Raw genomic sequence first — 21,249 nt, forward strand, 5'->3', positions numbered from 1 at the left:
AGTCTTCTCATAGTCGCCATTTTGAGGTCAGGCGCTAGTGGAGGTAGGCTCACTCAAGTTGTAGGCTGACCGCTGATGGAGATATACTCCCTTTAACAGGGGGCTCCACTAGGAAGGCGTAGGGCAGCGTCGCTATGTTGGTGAGGCATTTTGCTGGCTTATCACTGTGGAAACAGTAGTTTTGTGATTGCACTAAGGACGAGGCAGGTAGCGGGCAGCCATCTTAGGGACAGGCAAGCAGCCGGACTCCAAGGATTAAGTTTAAGTACATCCAAGCTGGGGGAGTAGGTTCACTCCTAGCAATCAGCCATTAATGGGCGCATTATTTGAGACTCACCTTCCCTCCGTGTGTGACTCCGTTGTGCATCTGTTGATTCCTGATGTGCGGCACGCAGTCTGTCAACGCGCAGCTTCGGGGCTCATTTCCACTCGCTCAGCATCAAGTCACATAAGCGGTGTATCCGTGGAGATTAGGCGCCCAAAATCGCACCGAGTGTGCCTCAGTAGGTCCGGAGCTGAAACCTTCTGTCCATGGGGTCTCCGAGTTGGTGTTTTCGCCCTTTAGATCGTAAAGTCCGCTCTCCTGCGCCGCAGTGAACAAGCTAGGCGGCCATTACCAACGCCGTCCAAGCCGGCACTTCCATCTTTAAAGTAATTCCTAGTGCACCATTTTCTGCTTGAATATTTTCGAAAAACACTGCTAAACGCAATATCCTAAGAAATCTGGATCCACGAGTCAATTTTATCTCTCAGGCCCATGTTGTCAACCTGTTAAAATCCCAGAAGATCCATCTCTATAACCTCAGGTTAGCCTACACAGCCACTTTTATCACCACCCAGGGTAAGGTGGAATAAGGGGGTTGCAAACCAAGCTACTATAGGGCCAGCTTTGCTCCCTTACAAAATGTCTGACCTGCATTCACCACCCAGCATGCAAAATTCAAGCAACCAAACAGAATCTCTGCTAGAGGTAATTTTCTCCCAATGCTCAGGTAATTACAGACTTGTCGGTACCTTTGTCACGATCTGGGGATGCCAACAGAGCCACAGAGGTCAGTTTCTAACCCTTGCATGTACAGACTTAAGGCCAGATTCATCAATGTCCCGTTTTGCGAGTCCTTATTAGCCATTATTAGGGAATCGCTATTAAAGACTTGCAAAACGGGATTCATGTAGAAATCTCAAAAATAATTGCGATTTCTACAGCTTCCTTATTTGCGATTAGCAAATTGCTAATCGCAAATAAGGAATGACTCCCCATTCATTCCCATGGGCCCAAAGGCCCATAGGAATGAATGGGGAGTCATTCCTTATTTGCGATTAGCAATTTGCTAATCGCAAATAAGGATGCGATTTCAAGGGTGCCAGGGGTGTCCAAAGGACACCCTGTAGCACCCCATAAATGTTGATTGACACTGGTGTTGCGCACACACATGTCCAAAGGACATGTGTGTTTGTAACATACAACTTAGAAAAATGCACTAAAGTGCATTTTTCTAAGTTTTCGCTATTTACCACGAAGTTAGACTTCGCGGTAAATAGCGGCCAAAAATTGCGATTTCGCAATTCTAAAATGGTTGATGAATTGCATTTAAGGAATCTCAAATAGAGATTCCTTGAATGCAATTCCTCGCAATTTAGCGATTTCGCAATTTGCAATTTTTGCATTTGGGATGATGAATCCCAAATGCAAAAATTGCGCTCGCAAAGGGCCAGATTCTCAGAATCTGGCCCTTTGCGAGCCAAATTTCCTTTGATGAATCTGGCTGTTAGTTCACTGCATCATAGGAATTAGAAATCAAGCTGGGCTGTGACCAATATTGCATGTGTGTTGTTTTATGGTCACGATTAGTCCCTCAGGATAAGCTCAGGGACACACTGGAACTCCAAACCCTCTTAGGTAAATGATTAACACACTCAAAATAGCACTAAGAAACACAGTATAAAACTTTACAATTAGTATTTCCAAAACCCAAGTCCAATGCCTTTAATATGAAAGATAAACACACAGAATGGGAATATAAATGCAGTAAAGAGTGACATGGCCAGCAAAAACAATATGAACATTCCTAACAACAGTTCCTAGCATCGTAACACCCTACCACTACTTCTAAGTGATGTGCCATCATTTAGCAGAAGCAGAAAATAGCCCACATATTAATTGAGTTTCTTAAGTTGGATCACACAGCATACCTTCCTCAGTGAGAATTAGCTGTTCAGCTATTTTCTATTGCAGCCCTTTACTGTAATGGTAAGCAATGCCGGGCTGAAGGTTGTCTGCGTTCCTCTCAGAGCCCCAGAGCAACCCCAAACTGGGGCTGGTTTACAGTAAACCACTGCGATCTCTTGTATGATAGTTCTGTTACAAAGCCTCTCCAAACTATGACCAAATACAGTAGTTTTTATAGCACCTGATTGCTGATTTCCTTTTTTTCCTTCTCCCCTCCCCCCCCGGAGTTTTATATAGCACGAACTTGACCTTGAAGGTATCAGGTATCAGGGCGCTTTACATGAGCACCAGTTGCGTTACACCAGGACACATTCATTTTGTTCTCCATTCATCTCATATTTAGAGGTTTGGTGGCACTAAAGACCTAACAAGACAAAATACGTATGCAGATAAATGCACAATCTCAATTCAAATGCTGACAATTTAGCCTCCACTGTAAGCGTCCATATTAATAGGGCTGTGATCATAAGATAAACAGCGAAAATATGTCAGCAGAGATAGGAGGTGGATATGATGCTACCACTTCTGCACATGTTTAAAATTCACACTTTCTAACAGAAAGTGATAAAAGAGTCTGCAGGCAAGTGCACATTAAAAGCAGAAGAGATTTAGATGGGTCATATCAAAGGGTTTGTAACACCATGTCCTTGGCTAAGCACAGAAGCGTCCTTAATGAGGTCAACTCTGTACCCAACCTGTGCCTCACGCCTTTGCAGGCACTAATTGAACCCCTACTTATACAATTTATTCAGAAGCCCACAAATGTCTTGTGCTCACTCTTCAAAAACACTTTGCAGATCGTCCTGGGAGAGCACCTGTTTCAATCCTGATAACTTTGATAAAACACTCTAGAAATGTGCTGGAATACTCAGAGTGCACAAGACACCCAACACACCTTGGGGTTGCCTTGCCAATTGGAATCCGACACCCACAGCAAAAAAAACACAAGTTATATGTGGAGAAGCCATAACTCCTTTTTGATTTGGAACTAGGCTATCTTTGCACACTCCTCATAACTCCTCGCCATAAACACTCCCTGGTTCACACTCACTACATATGGGACCATAGAATCTTCTTGGCTGATGTCTTTGCTGACTGCCTCTCAGACCATGATTGGTTATGTATCCACCTTTTGAGCGACCACCCCAGATGGGGAATTTCCCAGTAACCTGGCTCCTAGGGGGCTACCACCTCCCTTCTGCTTATTCTTTTCTCTGACATTTTTGGAAATCTGAACTTATTTTTCATCATCAGACTGTGACTCAGAGTCTGTCGAGGCAGAAAAGGAAGAAAGAAGGAGGGATAGAAAGATAGAACAAACATTTGAAATGCAATCTGTCCCACCTTTGGGACCTTGTATGTAATTAGCTATGCAGCACATTAGCCTGGGTGCTGAAACATCTACTGTTCTTTAACATGGAGGGAAAGTAAGCACCAATCTGCGTGACACGCCAGGTATGGGAACACATGGAGAGAAATATTGCCTTACAGTGGGAAATGGTATAGTCCAAAGCTCTGTTTTTAATATAAAATCAGGGCCTTTGGTGGTCATATCACTGAAAATACAAGATTTGAAAAAAAGATTATTGTCTATGGGTGCTTGTTGAAGACAACTTCTATGGACTGGAATCTAGAGAATGCTAAAGTGATTCTGGTATTTACCTGACCTCTGCTGGTCTTTTTCTATCAAGAAAGTTAAATAGAGGCAGTTGCCAGAACTTTAAAAAAAAAAGAAAGTCCCTCAGCAGAAAGCAATTCTGGTATTTTACTGACCTCTACTGGTCCTTTTTTATTAAGACAGTTAAATAGAGGCAGTATCCCACCCTGGTCGCCAGTGTTAAAACGAAGTAATGGGGTAGTCATCTCTTGTAGGTAGTATAAGTAGGTTTAATCAGGTAGAAGTCAACAGGTATACAGTTACAAGAAGATCCTTAGTAAATCAGGTAGTCTCTGGTAAAGCCTAGATAAAGCCCCACCAGGAGCAAGGTCCACTCTGCTCAGCCCATCTTACCAACTGATCTTGCCACATACAAAGCGACCCTAACATTCTACATGACATCACAGCAGGCTGAGTAGGCAGAGAGAGAATCAAAGAGGGGAGACATGAAAAAGGTAATAAGTACATTATAACACAGTTGAACAGAAAAAAGACCCTAAACGGAAGCAGACAAGTCCTGGGGCTGATCTCCAGAGCCCACAAAGTACATACACATATAAGTATATACTAATATTACCTTTGGGGGTGGGGTCGCACACTACTCACACACCAGCGGGATCGCCCCTAAGGACTGTGGTAAGTGTAGTTCGTGTTCCGCGATGCATCTTCTTTCGATTCTCTGCTAGCTTCGCTATCTTCGCCATCCCTGGACACGTGTTTCGGGGTATTTACCCCTCATCAGCAGGGATTTGGCCGTGTTCTGGGGTTGCCGGTGGCTGCCAAATATAGCCAGGTTTAGTACCACTCAGGCACGCGGGTGCGGGGTCCCAGGCTCATCAGCCAACTGCTCGAGGGAGCTTTAACATTACAATTGGGGGTGGGGTCGCACACTACTCACACACCAGCGGGATCGCCCCTAAGGACTGTGGTAAGTGTAGTTCGTGTTCCGCGATGCATCTTCTTTCGATTCTCTGCTATCTTCGCTATCTTCGCCATCCCTGGACACGTGTTTCGGGGTATTTACCCCTCATCAGCAGGGATTAGGCCGTGTTCTGGGGTTGCCGGTGGCTTCCAAATATTGCCAGGTTTAGTACCACTCAGGCACGCAGGTGCGGGGTCACAGGCTCGTCAGCCAACTGCTCGAGGGAGCTTTAACATTACAATTGGGGGTGGGGTCGCACACTACTCACACACCAGCGGGATCACCCCTAAGGACTGTGGTAAGTGTAGTTAGTGTTCCGCGATGCATCTTCTTTCGATTCTCTGCTATCTTCGCTATCTTCGCCATCCCTGGACACGTGTTTCGGGGTATTTACCCCTCATCAGCAGGGATTAGGCCGTGTTCTGGGGTTGCCGGTGGCTGCCAAATATTGCCAGGTTTAGTACCACTCAGGCACGCAGGTGCGGGCAGTGGCGTCACTGGGGTTGGTGTCACCCGGTGCGGGTAACTCATGGTGTCACCCCCTCATGACTTACCGCATGGACCACCTCTGTCGGAAATGTATGGCGCTAGGTACTGTCTTACTCCCTCTAGCTCCCGCTCTCTGTCTAGCTCCCTCTAGCTCCCTCTCTCTGTCTTACTCCCTCTAGCTCCCTCTGGTTCCCTCTCTCTCTGTCTTACTCCCTCTAGCTCCCTCTCTCTCTGTCTTACTCCCTCTAGCTCCCTCTCCCTCTGTCTTACTCCCTCTAGCTCCCTCTCTCTGTCTTGCTCCCTCTAGCTCCCTCTCTTACTCCTTCTAGCTCCCTCTCTCTCTGTCTTACTCCCTCTAGCTCCCTCTCTCTCTGTCTTGCTCCCTCTAGCTCCCTCTCTCTCTGTCTTGCTCCCTCTAGCTCCCTCTCTCTCTGTCTTACTCCCTCTAGCTCCCTCTCTCTGTCTTGCTCCCTCTAGTTACCTCTCTTACTCCTTCTAGCTCCCTCTCTCTCTGTCTTGCTCCCTCTAGCTCCCTCTCTCTCTGTCTTGCTCCCTCTAGCTCCCTCCCTCTGTTTTACCCCCTCTAGCTCCCTCTCTCTGTCTTGCTCCCTCTAGCTCCCTCTCTCCGTCTTACTCCCTCTAGCTTCCTCTCTCTCTGTCTTACTCCCTCTAGCCCCCTCTCTCTAACTCCCTCTTGCTCCCTCTCTCTCTCTTACTCCCTCTAGCCCCCTCTCTCTCTCTGTCTTGCTCCCTCTATCTCTCTCTCTCTCTCTGTCTTACTACCTCTAGCTCCCTCTCACTCTGTCTTGCTCCCTCTAGCTCCCTCTCTCTCTCTTACTCCCTCTAGCTTCCTCTCTCTCTGTCTTACTCCCTCTAACCCCCTCTCTCTAACTCCCTCTTGCTCCCTCTCTCTCTCTTACTCCCTCTAGCCCCCTTTCTCTCTCTGTCTTGCTCCCTCTAGCTCTCTCTCTCTTACTCCCTCTAGCTCCCACTCTCTCTGTCTTGCTCCCTCTAGCCCCCTTTCTCTCTGTCTTACTCCCTCTAGCTCCCTCTCCCCCTGTCTTACTCCCTCTAGCTCCCTCTCTCTGTCTTGCTCCCTCTAGCTCCCTCTCTTACTCCTTCTAGCTCCCTCTCTCTCTGTCTTACTCCCTCTAGCTCCCTCTCCCTCTGTCTTACTCCCCCTAGCTCCCTCTCTCTGTCTTGCTCCCTCTAGCTCCCTCTCTTACTCCTTCTAGCTCCCTCTCTCTCTGTCTTACTCCCTCTAGCTCCCTCTCTCTCTGTCTTGCTCCCTCTAGCTCCCTCTCTCTCTGTCTTACTCCCTCTAGCTCCCTCTCTCTCTGTCTTACTCCCTCTAGCTCCCTCTCTCTCTGTCTTACTCCCTCTAGCTCCCTCTCCCTCTGTCCTACTCCCTCTAGCTCCCTCTCTCTGTCTTGCTCCCTCTAGCTCCCTCTCTTACTCCTTCTAGCTCCCTCTCTCTCTGTCTTACTCCCTCTAGCTCCCTCTCTCTCTGTCTTGCTCCCTCTAGCTCCCTCTCTCTCTGTCTTGCTCCCTCTAGCTCCCTCTCTCTCTGTCGAACTCCCTCTCTCTGTCTTGCTCCCTCTAGTTACCTCTCTTACTCCTTCTAGCTCCCTCTCTTTCTGTCTTGCTCCCTATAGCTCCCTCTCTCTCTGTCTTGCTCCCTCTAGCTCCCTCTCTCTGTTTTACCCCCTCTAGCTCCCTCTCTCTGTCTTGCTCCCTCTAGCTCCCTCTCTCTGTCTTACTCCCTCTAGCTTCCTCTCTCTCTGTCTTACTCCCTCTAGCCCCCTCTCTCTAACTCCCTCTTGCTCCCTCTCTCTCTCTTACTCCCTCTAGCCCCCTCTCTCTCTCTGTCTTGCTCCCTCTATCTCTCTCTCTCTCTCTCTGACTTACTACCTCTAGCTCCCTCTCACTCTGTCTTGCTCCCTCTAGCTCCCTCTCTCTCTCTTACTCCCTCTAGCTTCCTCTCTCTCTGTCTTACTCCCTCTAACCCCCTCTCTCTAACTTCCTCTTGCTCCCTCTCTCTCTCTTACTCCCTCTAGCCCCCTTTCTCTCTCTGTCTTGCTCCCTCTAGCTCTCTCTCTCTCTGTCTTACTCCCTCTAGCTCCCTCTCTCTCTGTCTTGCTCCCTCTAGCCCCCTTTCTCTCTGTCTTACTCCCTCTAGCTCCCTCTCCCTATATCTTACTCCCTCTAGCTCCCTCTCTCTGTCTTGCTCCCTCTAGCTCCCTCTCTTACTCCTTCTAGCTCCCTCTCTCTCTGTCTTGCTCCCTCTAGCTCCCCCTCTCTCTGTCTTACTCCCTCTAGCTCCCTCTCTCTGTCTTGCTCCCTCTGGCTCCCTCTCTTACTCCTTCTAGCTCCCTCTCTCTCTGTTTTACTCCCTCTAGCTCCCTCTCTCTCTGTCTTGCTCCCTCTAGCTCCCTCTCTCTGTTTTACTCCCTCTAGCTCCCTCTCTCTGTCTTGCTCCCTCTGGCTGCCTCTCTCTCTGTCTTACTCCCTCTAGCTCCCTCTCTCTGTCTAGCTCCCTCTAGCTCCCTCTCTCTATCACTCCCTCTAGCTCCCTCTCCCTCTGTCTTGCTCCCTCTAGCTCTCTCTCTCTCTCTATCTTATTCCCTCTAGCTTCCTCTCTCTGTCTAGCTCCCTCTCTCCCTGTCTTACTCCCTCTAGCTCCCTCTGTCTCCCTCTCTGTCTTACTCCCTCTAGCTCCCTCTCTCTCTCTCTTACTCCCTCTAGCTCCCTCTCTCTGTCGTACTCCCTCTAGCTCCATCTCTCTCTGTCTTACTCCCTCCCTCCAGCTCCCTCTCACTCTGTCTTACTCCCTCTAGCTTCCTCTCTCTTACTCCCTCTAGCTCCCTCTCTGTCTTGCACCCTCTGGCTTCCTCTCTCTCTGTCTTGCTCCGTCTAGCTCCCTCTCTCTGTCTTACTCCCTCTAGCTCCCTCTCTCTCTGTCGTACTCCCTCTAGCTCCCTCTCTGTCTTCCTCCCTCTAGCTTCCTCTCTCTCTCTTACTCCCTCCAGCTCCCTCTCTCTCTGTCTTCCTCCCTCTAGCTCCCTCTCTCTCTATCTTACTCCCTCTAGCTCCCTCTCTCTGTCTATCTCCCTCTCTCTCTGTCTTGCTCCCTCTAGCTCCCTCTGTCTCCCTCTCTCTCTGTCTTACTCCCTCTAGCTCAATCTCTCTGTCTAGCTCCCTCTCTCTCTGTCTTACTCCCTCTAGCTCCCTCTCTCTCTGTCTAGCCCCCTCTCTCTATCTATCTTACTCCCTCTAGCTCCCTCTGTCTCCCTCTCTCTCTGTCTTGCTCCCTATGTCTCCCTCTCTCTCTGTCTTGCTCCCTCTAGCTCCCTCTCTCTCTGTCTTACTCCCTCTAGCTCCCTCTCTCTGCGTCTTGCTCCCTCTAGCTTCCTCTCTGTTATTCCCTCTAGCTCCCTCTCTCTGTCTTACTCCCTCTAGCTCCCTCTCTCTGTCTTGCTCCCTCTAGTTACCTCTCTTACTCCTTCTAGCTCCCTCTCTCTCTGTCTTACTCCCTCTAGCTCCCTCTCTCTCTGCCTTGCTCTCTCTAGCTCCCTCTCTCTGTCTTACTCCCTCTAGCTCCCTCTCTCTCTGCCTTGCTCTCTCTAGCTCCCTCTCTTATTCCCTCTAGCTCCCTCGCTCTCGCTTACTCCCTCTAGCTCCCTCTCTCTCTCTGTCTTACTCCCTTTATCTCCCTCTCTCTCTGTCTTACTCTCTCTAGCTCCTCCTCTCTGCCTTACTCCTTCTAGCTCCCTCTCTCTCTGCCTTACTCCCTCTAGCTCCCTCTCTCTCTGTCTTGCTCTCTCTAGCTCCCTCTCTTATTCCCTCTAGCTCCCTCTCTTTCTGTCTTGCTCCCTGTAGCTCCCTCTCTCTCTATCTTAGTCCCTCTAGCTCCCTCTCTCTATCTAGCTCCCTCTCTCTCTGTCTTACTTCCTCTAGCTACCTCTGTCTCCCTCTCTCTGTCTTACTCCCTCTAGCTCCATCTCTCTCTGTCTTGCTCTCTCTAGCTCCCTCTCTTATTCCCTCTAGCTCCCTCTCTTTCTGTCTTGCTCCCTGTAGCTCCCTCTCTCTCTATCTTAGTCCCTCTAGCTCCCTCTCTCTATCTAGCTCCCTCTCTCTCTGTCTTACTTCCTCTAGCTACCTCTGTCTCCCTCTCTCTGTCTTACTCCCTCTAGCTCCCTCTCTCTGTGTCTTTCTCACTCTAGCTCCCTCTCTCTCTGTCTTACTCCCTGTATCTCCCTCTCTCTGTGTCTTACTCTCTCTAGCTCCTTCTCTCTCTTTGTTACTCCCTCCAGCTCCCTCTCTCTGTCTTACTCCCTCTAGCTCCCTCTGCCTCCCTCTCTCTCTTACTCCATCTGTCTTCCCTGGATTTGTATAAACAAGAGTGCGAGCAACAGGTGGCACTGTAGTGAAGAGCAAGCTGAAATTTGGAGCTGGTTCACTGGAAAACTGAAGACTGTGTAAGATACTGAAAAATAGGAAACCATGCACCCTCAGATGAGCTAGGCTGCTATAGAGTTGCCTTGTGAGGAAAGAAAATTGCAGTCAAGCATTGCAGATCTCCTGCGAGACGCTGGCGAGTGTGAACAGCATGAGGAACAAGCTTGCACAGGGAGCGACAGTAAAGGTGAGAGCAGAGGCGAGGCTGCAGTGCAGATAGGTGTCACCCCATGTGTTGGTGTCACCCGGTGCGGGCCGCACCCCCCGCCCCCCCCCCTAGTGACGCCACTGGGTGCGGGGTCCCAGGCTCGTCAGCCAACTGCTCGAGGGAGCTTTAACAATTACAATTGGGGGTGGGGTCGCACACTATTCACACACCAGCGGGATCGCCCCTAAGGACTGTGGTAAGTGTAGTTCGTGTTCCACGATGCATCTTATTTCGATTCTCTGCTATCTTCGCTATCTTCGCCATCCCTGGACACGTGTTTCGGGGTATTTACCCCTCATCAGCAGGGATTAGGCCGTGTTCTGGGGTTGCCGGTGGCTGCCAAATATTGCCAGGTTTAGTACCACTCAGGCGCGCAGGTGCGGGGTCCCAGGCTCGTCAGCCAAATGCTCGAGGGAGCTTTAACATTACAAATGGGGGTGGGGTCACACACTACTCACACATCAGCGGGATCGACCCTAAGGACTGTGGTAAGTGTAGTTCGTGTTCCGCGATGCATCTTCTTTCGATTCTCTGCTATCTTCGCTATCTTTGCCATCCCTGGACACGTGTTTCGGGGTATTTACCCCTCATCAGCAGGGATTAGGCCGTGTTCTGGGGTTGCCGGTGGCTGCCAAATATTGCCAGGTTTAGTACCACTCAGGCACGCAGGTGCGGGGTCCCAGGCTCGTCAGCCAACTGCTCGAGGGAGCTTTAACATTACAATTGGGGGTGGGGTTGCACACTACTCAGGCACGCAACGAAGATAGCAGAGAATCGAAATAAGATGCATCGTGGAACACGAACTACACTTACCACAGTCCTTAGGGGCGATCTCGCTGGTGTGTGAGTAGTGTGCGACCCCACCCCCAATTGTAATGTTAAAGCTCCCTCGAGCAGTTGGCTGACGAGCCTGGGACCCCGCAGCTGCGCGCCTGAGTGGTACTAAACCTGGCAATATTTGGCAGCCACCGGCAACCCCAGAACAAGGCCTAATCCCTGCTGATGAGGGGTAAATACCCCGAAACACGTGTCCAGGGATGGCGAAGATAGCAGAGAATCGAAATAAGATGCATCGTGGAACACGAACTACACTTACCACAGTCCTTAGGGGCGATCCCGCTGGTGTGTGAGTAGTGTGTGACCCCACCCCCAATTGTAATGTTAAAGCTCCCTCGAGCAGTTGGCTGACGAGCCTGGGACCCCGCACCTGCGCGCCTGAGTGGTACTAAACCTGGCAATATTTGGCAGCCACCGGCAACCCCAGAACACGGCCTAATCCCTGCTGATGAGGGGTAAATACCCCGAAACACGTGTCCAGGGATGGCGAAGATAGGGAAGATAGCAGAGAATCGAAATAAGATGCATCGTGGAACACGAACTACACTTACCACAGTACTTAGGGGCGATCCCGCTGGTGTGTGAGTAGTGTGCGACCCCACCCCCAATTGTAATGTTAAAGCTCCCTCGAGCATTTGGCTGACGAGCCTGGGACCCGGCACCTGCGCGCCTGAGTGGTACTAAACCTGGCAATATTTGGCAGCCACCGGCAACCCCAGAACACGGCCTAATCCCTGCTGATGAGGGGTAAATACCCCGAAACACGTGTCCAGGGATGGCGAAGATAGCGAAGATAGCAGAGAATCGAAATAAGATGCATCGTGGAACACGAACTACACTTACCACAGTCCTTAGGGGCGATCCCGCTGGTGTGTGAATAGTGTGCGACCCCACCCCCAATTGTAATTGTTAAAGCTCCCTCGAGCAGTTGGCTGACGAGCCTGGGACCCCGCACCTGCGTGCCTGAGTGGTACTAAACCTGGCAATATTTGGCAGCCACCGGCAACCCCAGAACACGGCCTAATCCCTGCTGATGAGGAGTAAATACCCCGAAACACGTGTCCAGGGATGGCGAAGATAGCATAGCAAAGATAGCAGAGAATCGAAATAAGATGCATCGTGGAACACAAACTACACTTACCACAGTCCTTAGGGGCGATCCCGCTGGTGTGTGAGTAGTGTGCGACCCCACCCCCAATTGTAATGTTAAAGCTCCCTCGAGCAGTTGGCTGACGAGCCTGGGACCCCGCACCTGCGCGCCTGAGTGGTGCTAAACCTGGCAATATTTGGCAGCCACCGGCAACCCCAGAACGCGGCCTAATCCCTGCTGATGAGGGGTAAATACCCCAAACCACGTGTCCAGGGATGGCGAAGATAGCGAAGATAGCAGAGAATCGAAATAAGATGCATCGTGGAACACGAACTACACTTACCACAGTCCTTATGGGTGATCCCGCTGGTGTGTGAGTAGTGTGCGACCCCACCCCCAATTGTAATGTTAAAGCTCCCTCGAGCAGTTGGCTGACGAGCCTGGGACCCCGCACCTGCGCGCCTGAGTGGTACTAAGCCTGGCAATGTTTGGCAGCCACCGGCAACCCCAGAACACGGCCTAATCCCTGCGGATGAGGGGTAAATACCCCGAAACACGTGTCCAGGGATGGCGAAGACAGCAAAGATAGCAGAGAATCGAAATAAGATGCTTCGTGGAACACGAACTACACTTACCACAGTCCTTAGGGGCGATCCTGCTGGTGTGTGAGTAGTGTGCGACCCCACCCCCAATTGTAATGTTAAAGCTCCCTCGAGCAGTTGGCTGACGAGCCTGGGACCCGGCACCTGCGCGCCTGAGTGGTACTAAACCTGGCAATATTTGGCAGCCACCGGCAACCCCAGAACACGGCCTAATCCCTGCTGATGAGGGGTAAATACCCCGAAACACGTGTCCAGGGATGGCGAAGATAGCGAAGATAGCAGAGCATTGAAATAAGATGCATCGTGGAACACGGACTACACTTACCACAGTCCTTAGGGGCGATCCCGCTGGTGTGTGAGTAGTGTGCGACCCCACCCCCAATTGTAATGTTAAAGCTCCCTCGAGCAGTTGGCTGACGAGCCTGGGACCCCGCACCTGCGCGCCTGAGTGGTACTAAACCTGGCAATATTTGGCAGCCACCGGCAACCCCAGAACACGGCCTAATCCCTGCTGATGAGGGGTAAATACCCCGAAACACGTGTCCAGGGATGGCGAAGATAGCGAAGATAGCAGAGAATCGAAATAAGATGCATCGTGGAACACGAACTACACTTACCACAGTCCTTAGGGGCGATCCCGCTGGTGTGTGAGTAGTGTGCGACCCCACCCCCAATTGTAATGTTAAAGCTCCCTCGAGCAGTTGGCTGACGAGCCTGGGACCCCGCACCTGCGCGCCTGAGTGGTACTAAACCTGGCAATATTTGGCAGCCACCGGCAACCCCAGAACACGGCCTAATCCCTGCTGATGAGGGGTAAATACCCCGAAACACGTGTCCAGGGATGGGGAAGATAGCGAAGATAGCAGATAATTGAAATAAGATGCATCGTGGAACACGAACTACACTTACCACAGTCCTTAGGGGCGATCCCGCTGGTGTGTGAGTAGTGTGTGACCCCACCCCCAATTGTAATGTTAAAGCTCCCTCGAGCAGTTGGCTGACGAGCCTGGGACCCCGCACCTGCGCGCCTGAGTGGTACTAAACCTGGCAATATTTGGCAGCCACCGGCAACCCCAGAACACGGCCTAATCCCTGCTGATGAGGGGTAAATACCCCGAAACACGTGTCCATGGATGGTGAAGATAGCGAAGATAGCAGAGAATCGAAATAAGATGCATCGTGGAACACGAACTACACTTACTACAGTCCTTAGGGGCGATCCCGCTGGTGTGTGAGTAGTGTGCGACCCCACCCCCAATTGTAATACTAATATTACCTACTGGCGGTCGCCAGTAGGTATATATAGTTAGGACCTAGTTACCATAGGAAATCCGCAACATTCTATTGGGAATAACTTTGGCGTCGATTGAGGAAATTGCGTGCAATTTTCCAAAAGTTTGGCCAGCTCAGGTCTGCTCCTTCCCTGAAAGTTTTGGGGGTATTCGTCAAGCGGGGGCCGAGAAAAAAGGGGGTTCCCAAAACGTGTTTTACCCATGTTAATTTCCATAGGACGATCTGACAAGGCTACAGCCCGAACGGCTGAACGGAATTACACCAAACTTGGCAAAATGGTAGGGACTGGTATGCAGAAGTGCCTTTTCTATATTTGGTGAAAATCCCTCCAGTAGTTCCTGAGAAAATCAAAAGAGAAAACATATATATATCTATAGCAGCTTATTGTAAGCTTACTGTAAGCTTACCTTTCCGAGCACGAGCTGCATGCTGTTTGGCTGTCAATTGTCTGTCAACACTCCAAACCAGAAACTGTTGGCAGCCATCCTGGGACCAATATACATGATAGCACCTCATTAAAAAGCATTGCAGTTAATAGAAGGTTTTAAGACTTTAGTTACATTATAAATCATTTGTTGATAGTACCATACTAATTTTAAGAATTGTGGTGTGTTATAAGGTGATTTTACCATGTGAAAAAGCCTTCTGCTGGGATATCATGAATCATGTTTGAAAGAAAACTATTCTCTCATGCTTTTCCCACAGTGGTTTGGAAGGGGATCTATAAGCTAAGCTGAAAGCATATTTTCTGTAAATTTACATTATTTTTCTCAGTCATGTGAGAATGAAGTCTGACATTCTCAGTAAAACATGTACATCCAACAAGGACAGAGACTGTCAGTTGATTCCTTTGTGTTCTACTGCAACTTCCCAGAGTGTTCTAAATAAAACTAGAGCGCTAATAGTCCTACTTATTACAAAGGTATGGCACACCTGAAGCCATCTTCATTGGAATAACGTGGTAACTCTTAAAACATTTAATTTAAAAAGGAACAAAATGAGGGGGTATATTTTGCCATAGAAAGTATGATTAGTGCTGCAGAAAGAAAAATTAGGGCACATTTTGAGTGACTTCTCAAATCCTCTTCTATTTCATTAAACAATTCTGACATGCAGTCTCCCAAGATGGCCACCAGAGACAAAAGTGCCCAAATGTAGCCCAAATATCACCCAGATGTAGCCCAAGTATAGCCCAATGACAGAATGTCCCAGAGTGTTCTAAAGAACAACTAGAGCGCTAACAGTCTTACTTATGACAAAAGAATAGCACACCAGAAGCCATCTTGATTGGAATGAAGAGGTAAGTCTGAAAACATTTAATTTAAAAAGGAACAAAATGAGGGGTTCATTTTGCCATAGAAAGTATGATTAGTGCTTCAGAAAGAAAAATTATGGCACATTTTGAGTGACTTCTCAAATCCTCTTCTATTTCATTAAAAGAATTCTGACATGCAGACTGAAACATGCACTTTGAATACCAGCAGCAGACTTCCCTGTTGAGCAGTAGCTTTACTACAGTGATCTAATGAGCAACTAGAGTGCTAACATTCAGAATTGATGGCAAATGTGTGACACATCTGAATGCCTTCTTGATGGAACCAAAGTAAACAAGCATTGAAAATGCAATAGATCTCGCCCTCGTTTAAGTTAAAGCCATTCTGTTTGTAATGAGGTGGCTTTTTAGCTTTGCTTTTATTAGTGTTTTTCAAACTTTCATGTAAATAACATGCATATGTATGCATATATGTATATGTATGCATGCATTTATATTTGTATTTATATAGATATGCAGATTATATATGTTTATATATGTATGTATATATATATATATACACACACACAAATATATATAAATGCATATGCATATATATGCATATATACGTGTATATGTGTGCGTGTAGAGAGAGGTAGAGAGGTAGAGAGGTAGAGGTAGAGGTAGAGAGGTAGAGACTAGTAGAGAGAGGTAGAGAGGTAGAGAGTAGAGAATGAGTAATAGAGAGTAGAGAGTGAGTAGTAGAGAGTAGTAGAGAGCAGTAGAGAGAGTAGCAGAGAGTGAGTAGTAGAGAGTAGTAGAGTGAGTAGTAGAGAGTAGTAGAGAGTGAGTAGTAGAGAGTGAGTAGTAAAGAGTTGTAGAGAGTAAATAGTAGAGGGAGTAGTAGAGAGCAGTAGAGAGTGAGTAGTAGAGAGTAGTAAAGAGTGAGTAGTAGAGAGTGAGGATTAGAGAGTGAGTTGTAGAGAGTAGTAGAGAGTGAGTAGTAGAGAGTGAGTAGCAGAGAGAGAGAATAGTAGAGAGTAGTAGAGAGTGAGTAGTAGAGTGATTAGTAGAGAGTACTAGAGAGAGAGTAGTAGAGAGTGAGTAGTAGAGAGTGAGTAGTAGAGTGAGTAGTAGAGAGTGAGTAGTAGAGAGTAGTAGAGAGAGAGTAGTAGAGAGTGAGTAGTAGAGAGAGAGTAGTAGAGAGTGAGTAGTAGAGAGTAGAGCGTAGTAGAGAGTGAGTAGTAGAGAGTAGTAGATAGTGAGTAGTAGGGAGTGAGTAGTAGAGAGAGAGTAGTAGAGAGTAGTAGAGTAGTAGAGAATGAGTAGTAGAGAGTGAGTATTAGAGAGTAGTGGAGTAGTAGAGAGTGAGTAGTAGAGAGTAGTGGAGAATATTCCAAAGTTTGGCACAGCACCACTTGCACAACAAGTCCAATCAAATCATATCACTTAGATTCCTTAGTGAAGCGCTGAATCTTGGTGTATATTCAAATGCTTTTATTTTCCTTAAGTTTATGTACCACAGCCAGCCGACGCGTTTCGTTCTGTACAACAGAACTTCTTCAGGGCGGTCTTATTTCCTTCAAGTTATGTCGGTATCCTGTTGTCATATGACTAGATATTTCTTCCAAATGTTAGACGAGACGTAAGTACATTCTTATTCAAAGTGACTAGATATCAATTTTACCCACACAATTCGGGCAGAATTGAGTAATTTATAGCATCCTCAAAGTCAGTCTTTTAAAAATTCCAAAGTATAGGACATGATAATCCAAATCCAAATGTTTCTCAAGAAAAGTCATTTTCAATCGTTCGGAATATCGCGATTCCTTGTGGGACCCTCTGAGCAGGCCTAGGGGGTCAGGGTGCTTCTACCCTGCTCCCTTTGCGTGTTTTGCACCTTTGTTTGACTGCTTTCTTGCGCCTTCGTTCTACCGAGGCACAAGATGGCTACCAACACTTCCTGGTTTGGAGTGTTGAAAGACAGTGGCAGCCAATCAGCATGCCTTCCCGAGAAAGCTGCATGCTCATTGGCTGTCAACACTTCTAACCAGGAATTGTTGGCATCCATCTTGTGCTAGTGTTGACAGACAGTGGCAGCCAATCAGCATGCCTTCCCGAGAAAGCTGCATGCTCATTGGCTGTCAACACTTCTAACCAGGAATTGCTGGCATCCATCTTGTGCTAGTGTTGACAGACAGTGGCAGCCAATCAGCATGCCTTCCCGAGAAAGCTGCATGCTCATTGGCTGTCAACACTTCTAACCAGGAAGTGTTGGCATCCATCTTGTGCTCGATAGACAAACCAAAAGGTAGCAAAAAAACAAACGTGAAGAACACAAAAAGGGGGCAGGGTAGATACACCCTGACACCCTAGGCCTGCCCAGGTGGTCCCACAAGGACAAAAAAGGACCCCATTTTTTTTTTTTTTAAACCTGGTCTGTTTTAAAAAAAATTACCTCACGGGTGGACCAAATCGCGGGGGCATAGAGATAAAGAAGTGTGGGGGTTCCACAATCCCCTACACACTTCCTCAGGGACTGCCGCCCCCGGGGCAAAGCAACGCAGCCCCTTGGCGCATACTGGAGGCTCCTGGTGGGCTAGTTGGCCCCCAGGGACCCCCAGTATGCAAGGGGAATTAGTTCCTACTCTGCAAACACGCCAGGGGTTGCGCTGCAGAGAGATGTAAAAAAGAGTGTGGCCTCATTACACCTCTCTGCAATGCAGCCCCCTGGCGCATACTGCAGGTTCCAGGTGGGCTAGCTGGCCCCCAGGGACCCCCAGTATGCAAGGGGAGTTAGTTCCCCCTCTGCAAACACGCCCGGGGGCTGCATTGCAGAGAGGTGTAAAAAAGGGTGTGGCCTCATTACACCTCTCTGCAATGCAGCCCCCTAGCTTATACTGGAGGCTCCTGGTGGGCTAGTTGCCCCCAGGGACCCCCAGTATGCAAGGGGAATTAGTTCCTCCTCTGCAAACGCGCCAGGGGTTGCGCTGCAGAGTGTTGTAAATAGGAGGCGTGCCCTCTGAACACCTGCCTGCAAAAATGTAGTAAATCAGTATAAAAAAAACAAATTAATACATTTAAAAATTGTCATTTAAAAACCGTGAAAATTCAATGAAAAAACATAGGTTTCGGGCCTTATATAGTTAGGAATTAGCATTTAAAAAACCTTGCAAATTCACTGAAAAAACCATAGGTTTCAGGCCTTATATAGTTAGGAATTAGCATTTTAAAAACCTTGCAAATTCATTCAAAAAAACCATAGGTTTCAGGCCTTATTTAATTAGGAATTAGCATTTTAAAAACCTTGCAAATTCAGTGAAAAAAACATAGGTTTCAGGCCGTATATAGTTAGGAATTAGCTTTTAAAAAACCTTTGAAATTCACTCAAAAAACTATAAGTTTTAGGAGTGTTATAGTTAGCTGGACATTTCACTCATACAAAACCATTGAAATTGCTCCTATATAGTTAGTTGTACTAACTATATTTCGTGCACCCGCAATCCACTGCTGATGATGTCACCTATTACATCATTCATGACATGGTCAGTGATATCACTGATGACATCTCAAATGACATCAATGATTTTTTTTTTATTTTTTTTTTATTAATTAATTACATGCCATTCCGAGGCACTGGAAAAAGCCCATTCAAATATGGCTGGCGGTGTCTGATAGACACCGCCACCATATGGAACCCTTTTCCGCCCGGTCAAAAGGCGACCGGTGCGGAAAAGCGGCGGACGGTCTTTCTGGCACGGATGGTGAGCGGATCGCCCCCGCCAGACCGGTAATGGCTACCGCCGGCCTGGCGGGGGCGATCCGCCCGCCATCCTAATGGGGCCCTAAGTCTCTGAATCTGATCAAGTAGGCTGATGATTCTTCAGCTTGCCCAGTGCCAGGTACCTATCCCTAGCCACTGGATTAGAGGGGATGTCCCCTGTGTCCCCACTGGCCAGTCCATCACAAGATAGATTGTGGACAGGAAAGGTAGCAGTAACCACATTGGGTACCTCCCTGTGGAGCAAAATGCTATCCCTTAAACCACCTTTGTTGCCATAAGTCCATCAGAAAAAAGGGCTCAAGAACGTAAGGAATATCACAAAAAATTAAGACCATGAACAAGTGCAAAGCTCCGCCCTTCAATCTCACATTTTGCCCCCTTTGTGATTGGGCTGTGAAAGGCAGAAGGCTCTGACCTGTACAAACCCTAGTTGATTTTTCTTTATGACCATTGGGTTCTGGACCTCCGCTGTTAGTGGGTTGTCCTAATGGAGTCTCTCTCAGTTTGTGTTTCTGTCAAAAATGGATTTGAACAATAGCTTTCAGAACCCACCTAAAGTAGTAGAACCACGCATGGTTTAGTCATGCGTGTCTCTGTCACACAACCTCTGCTCACAGGTAGAGCTGTGGAAGATGTAAATTGATTATGGCCTCCTACTACTTTATAATTCAATTGGGAATCCAAAAAGAAAAGTTCCCTTTCATTTTAGCTGAAGTGTAAAGTCTGCAGTGTTTAAACTGTGTTTACACTTTGAATAAGGTATGTCTGAACCATAACTTTTGATTGGTATAAGGGTAGGAAAGACATTTTGCATCTTCCCAACCAAAGTCTGGGTCATGAATGTATATCCAGAGTTAGTTTTACTCTGTGTGCATTTGTATATGTGTTTCTATAGTTGGACCAACCTTTATGGAATTCATGCTGTGAGCTATCCTGCTGGGTCAAGTTAATTACTCTGCTGGGCAGCCGGAAGTTCCAAGCTCACCCTAAGCAATAGACCTATCTTGTGAGATTACCCTTTTCCGGACGGAGAAAGGGGGCAGGGTGAAACCTCCATGAGGTTATTAAGCGCATCTCATTTACAAGCGGGGGCAGGGTGGTCCCACAGTGCACAAAAAGAGCACAGACAGCCCTGTGAATCTTGTCACCACAGAGAGGTTTCTTTAAAACTTTGAGAGAATAAACCAGAGATCATTGGGTGGAGTTTCACTCATTCTGATGGATCTGTAACAATGCTCCTTAAAGCTGCCATCTTGATTGCTCCCAGAAAGCACTGCGGGGGTTGGACAGCAGGTGAACTTCTCCATTGAAGTATCAGTCTTGGAGAAAATTGATGTGGTGTCTGTGGATTGGTTAAAGACTCCCACCTTCAGCGATCTCCATTGTTATACTCCTGCATTGCGGAAGAACCTTTGAGGAAAGGAGTAGCACCAGAAAAGAAGAAGGATGGATGCGCATAGTGGATAAACCCCTAATTGGAGTGGAAGGACTCTGGTTTCAAACTTCTTGAACTTTTGTTTGGCTCTCTTTCAAGAGCATTAACTCCCTAGCTCTTCTCGGGATATTAGAATGGACTTGCTGGGGACTGTGGAGGAAATGGAGTCCCGTTGGACTTTTGTAGACTGAGCCACAGGAGTTTCCAAAGAGTGGGTACCTCAACCAGACGGTGACCCAGCAAATGGCAAAAGGCCTCAGGTAATTGGAGAAGGAGTACATGCAGGGAGAGAGGTCTGGCTTGAAGAGTGTGGGATGCTGCTGTAGGAGCTCTCTATAAGCCCCTGTGTGGGACTTAAAAATGTGGATGGTTGGTTGTTGCAGTGGCCTGCAAGGGAAACATCCTTTACAACAAAACTTTTACCACGCAGTACCTTTACAACGCCGGTATTACAACGCAAGTTGTTACAACGACTTGCGCTGGAGGGCGCTGTAGGATAGGGAATAGTTTAATTTACAATCCAAAACCTTCCCTACTATCCACGGGGAGTGAAGTTGGAATAGTAAATTAAACTATCCACTATCCAGCGCCCCCCAACGCAAGTCGTTGTAACGACTTGCGTTGTAATACCTGTGTTGTAAAGGCATGCGTGGTAAAAGCATGCGTTGTAATGACATACATCCGGCCTGCAAGATCAGCAGCAACACTAGGAGGGTTTGGATCATTATGGGGTGCTGCCGGGGACAGTACTGGCTCCCCTCTTCTAGGACCACAACATTGCGTATGAATTTCATTTTAGGACTCCATGGTAAAAGGATTAGGGCCCCCGGGAGAGGGTTAGGTAGATCTCATGCTTTCATAGGGCTGTTCATTTCGTGTTCTCTTTAGAGGGGTGGTTGTTGACCCATTACGTTTCGGGCTTGGTATTTCAGTTGCTAGGCAATGTGGCTCGGTAATAGAAATAGGACTTTCATTAGAATATTTACTGTTTT

The sequence above is a fragment of the Lissotriton helveticus genome, chromosome 9 (genome assembly GCF_964261635.1).
Source record: "Lissotriton helveticus chromosome 9, aLisHel1.1, whole genome shotgun sequence".
NCBI lineage: Eukaryota > Metazoa > Chordata > Amphibia > Caudata > Salamandridae > Lissotriton > Lissotriton helveticus.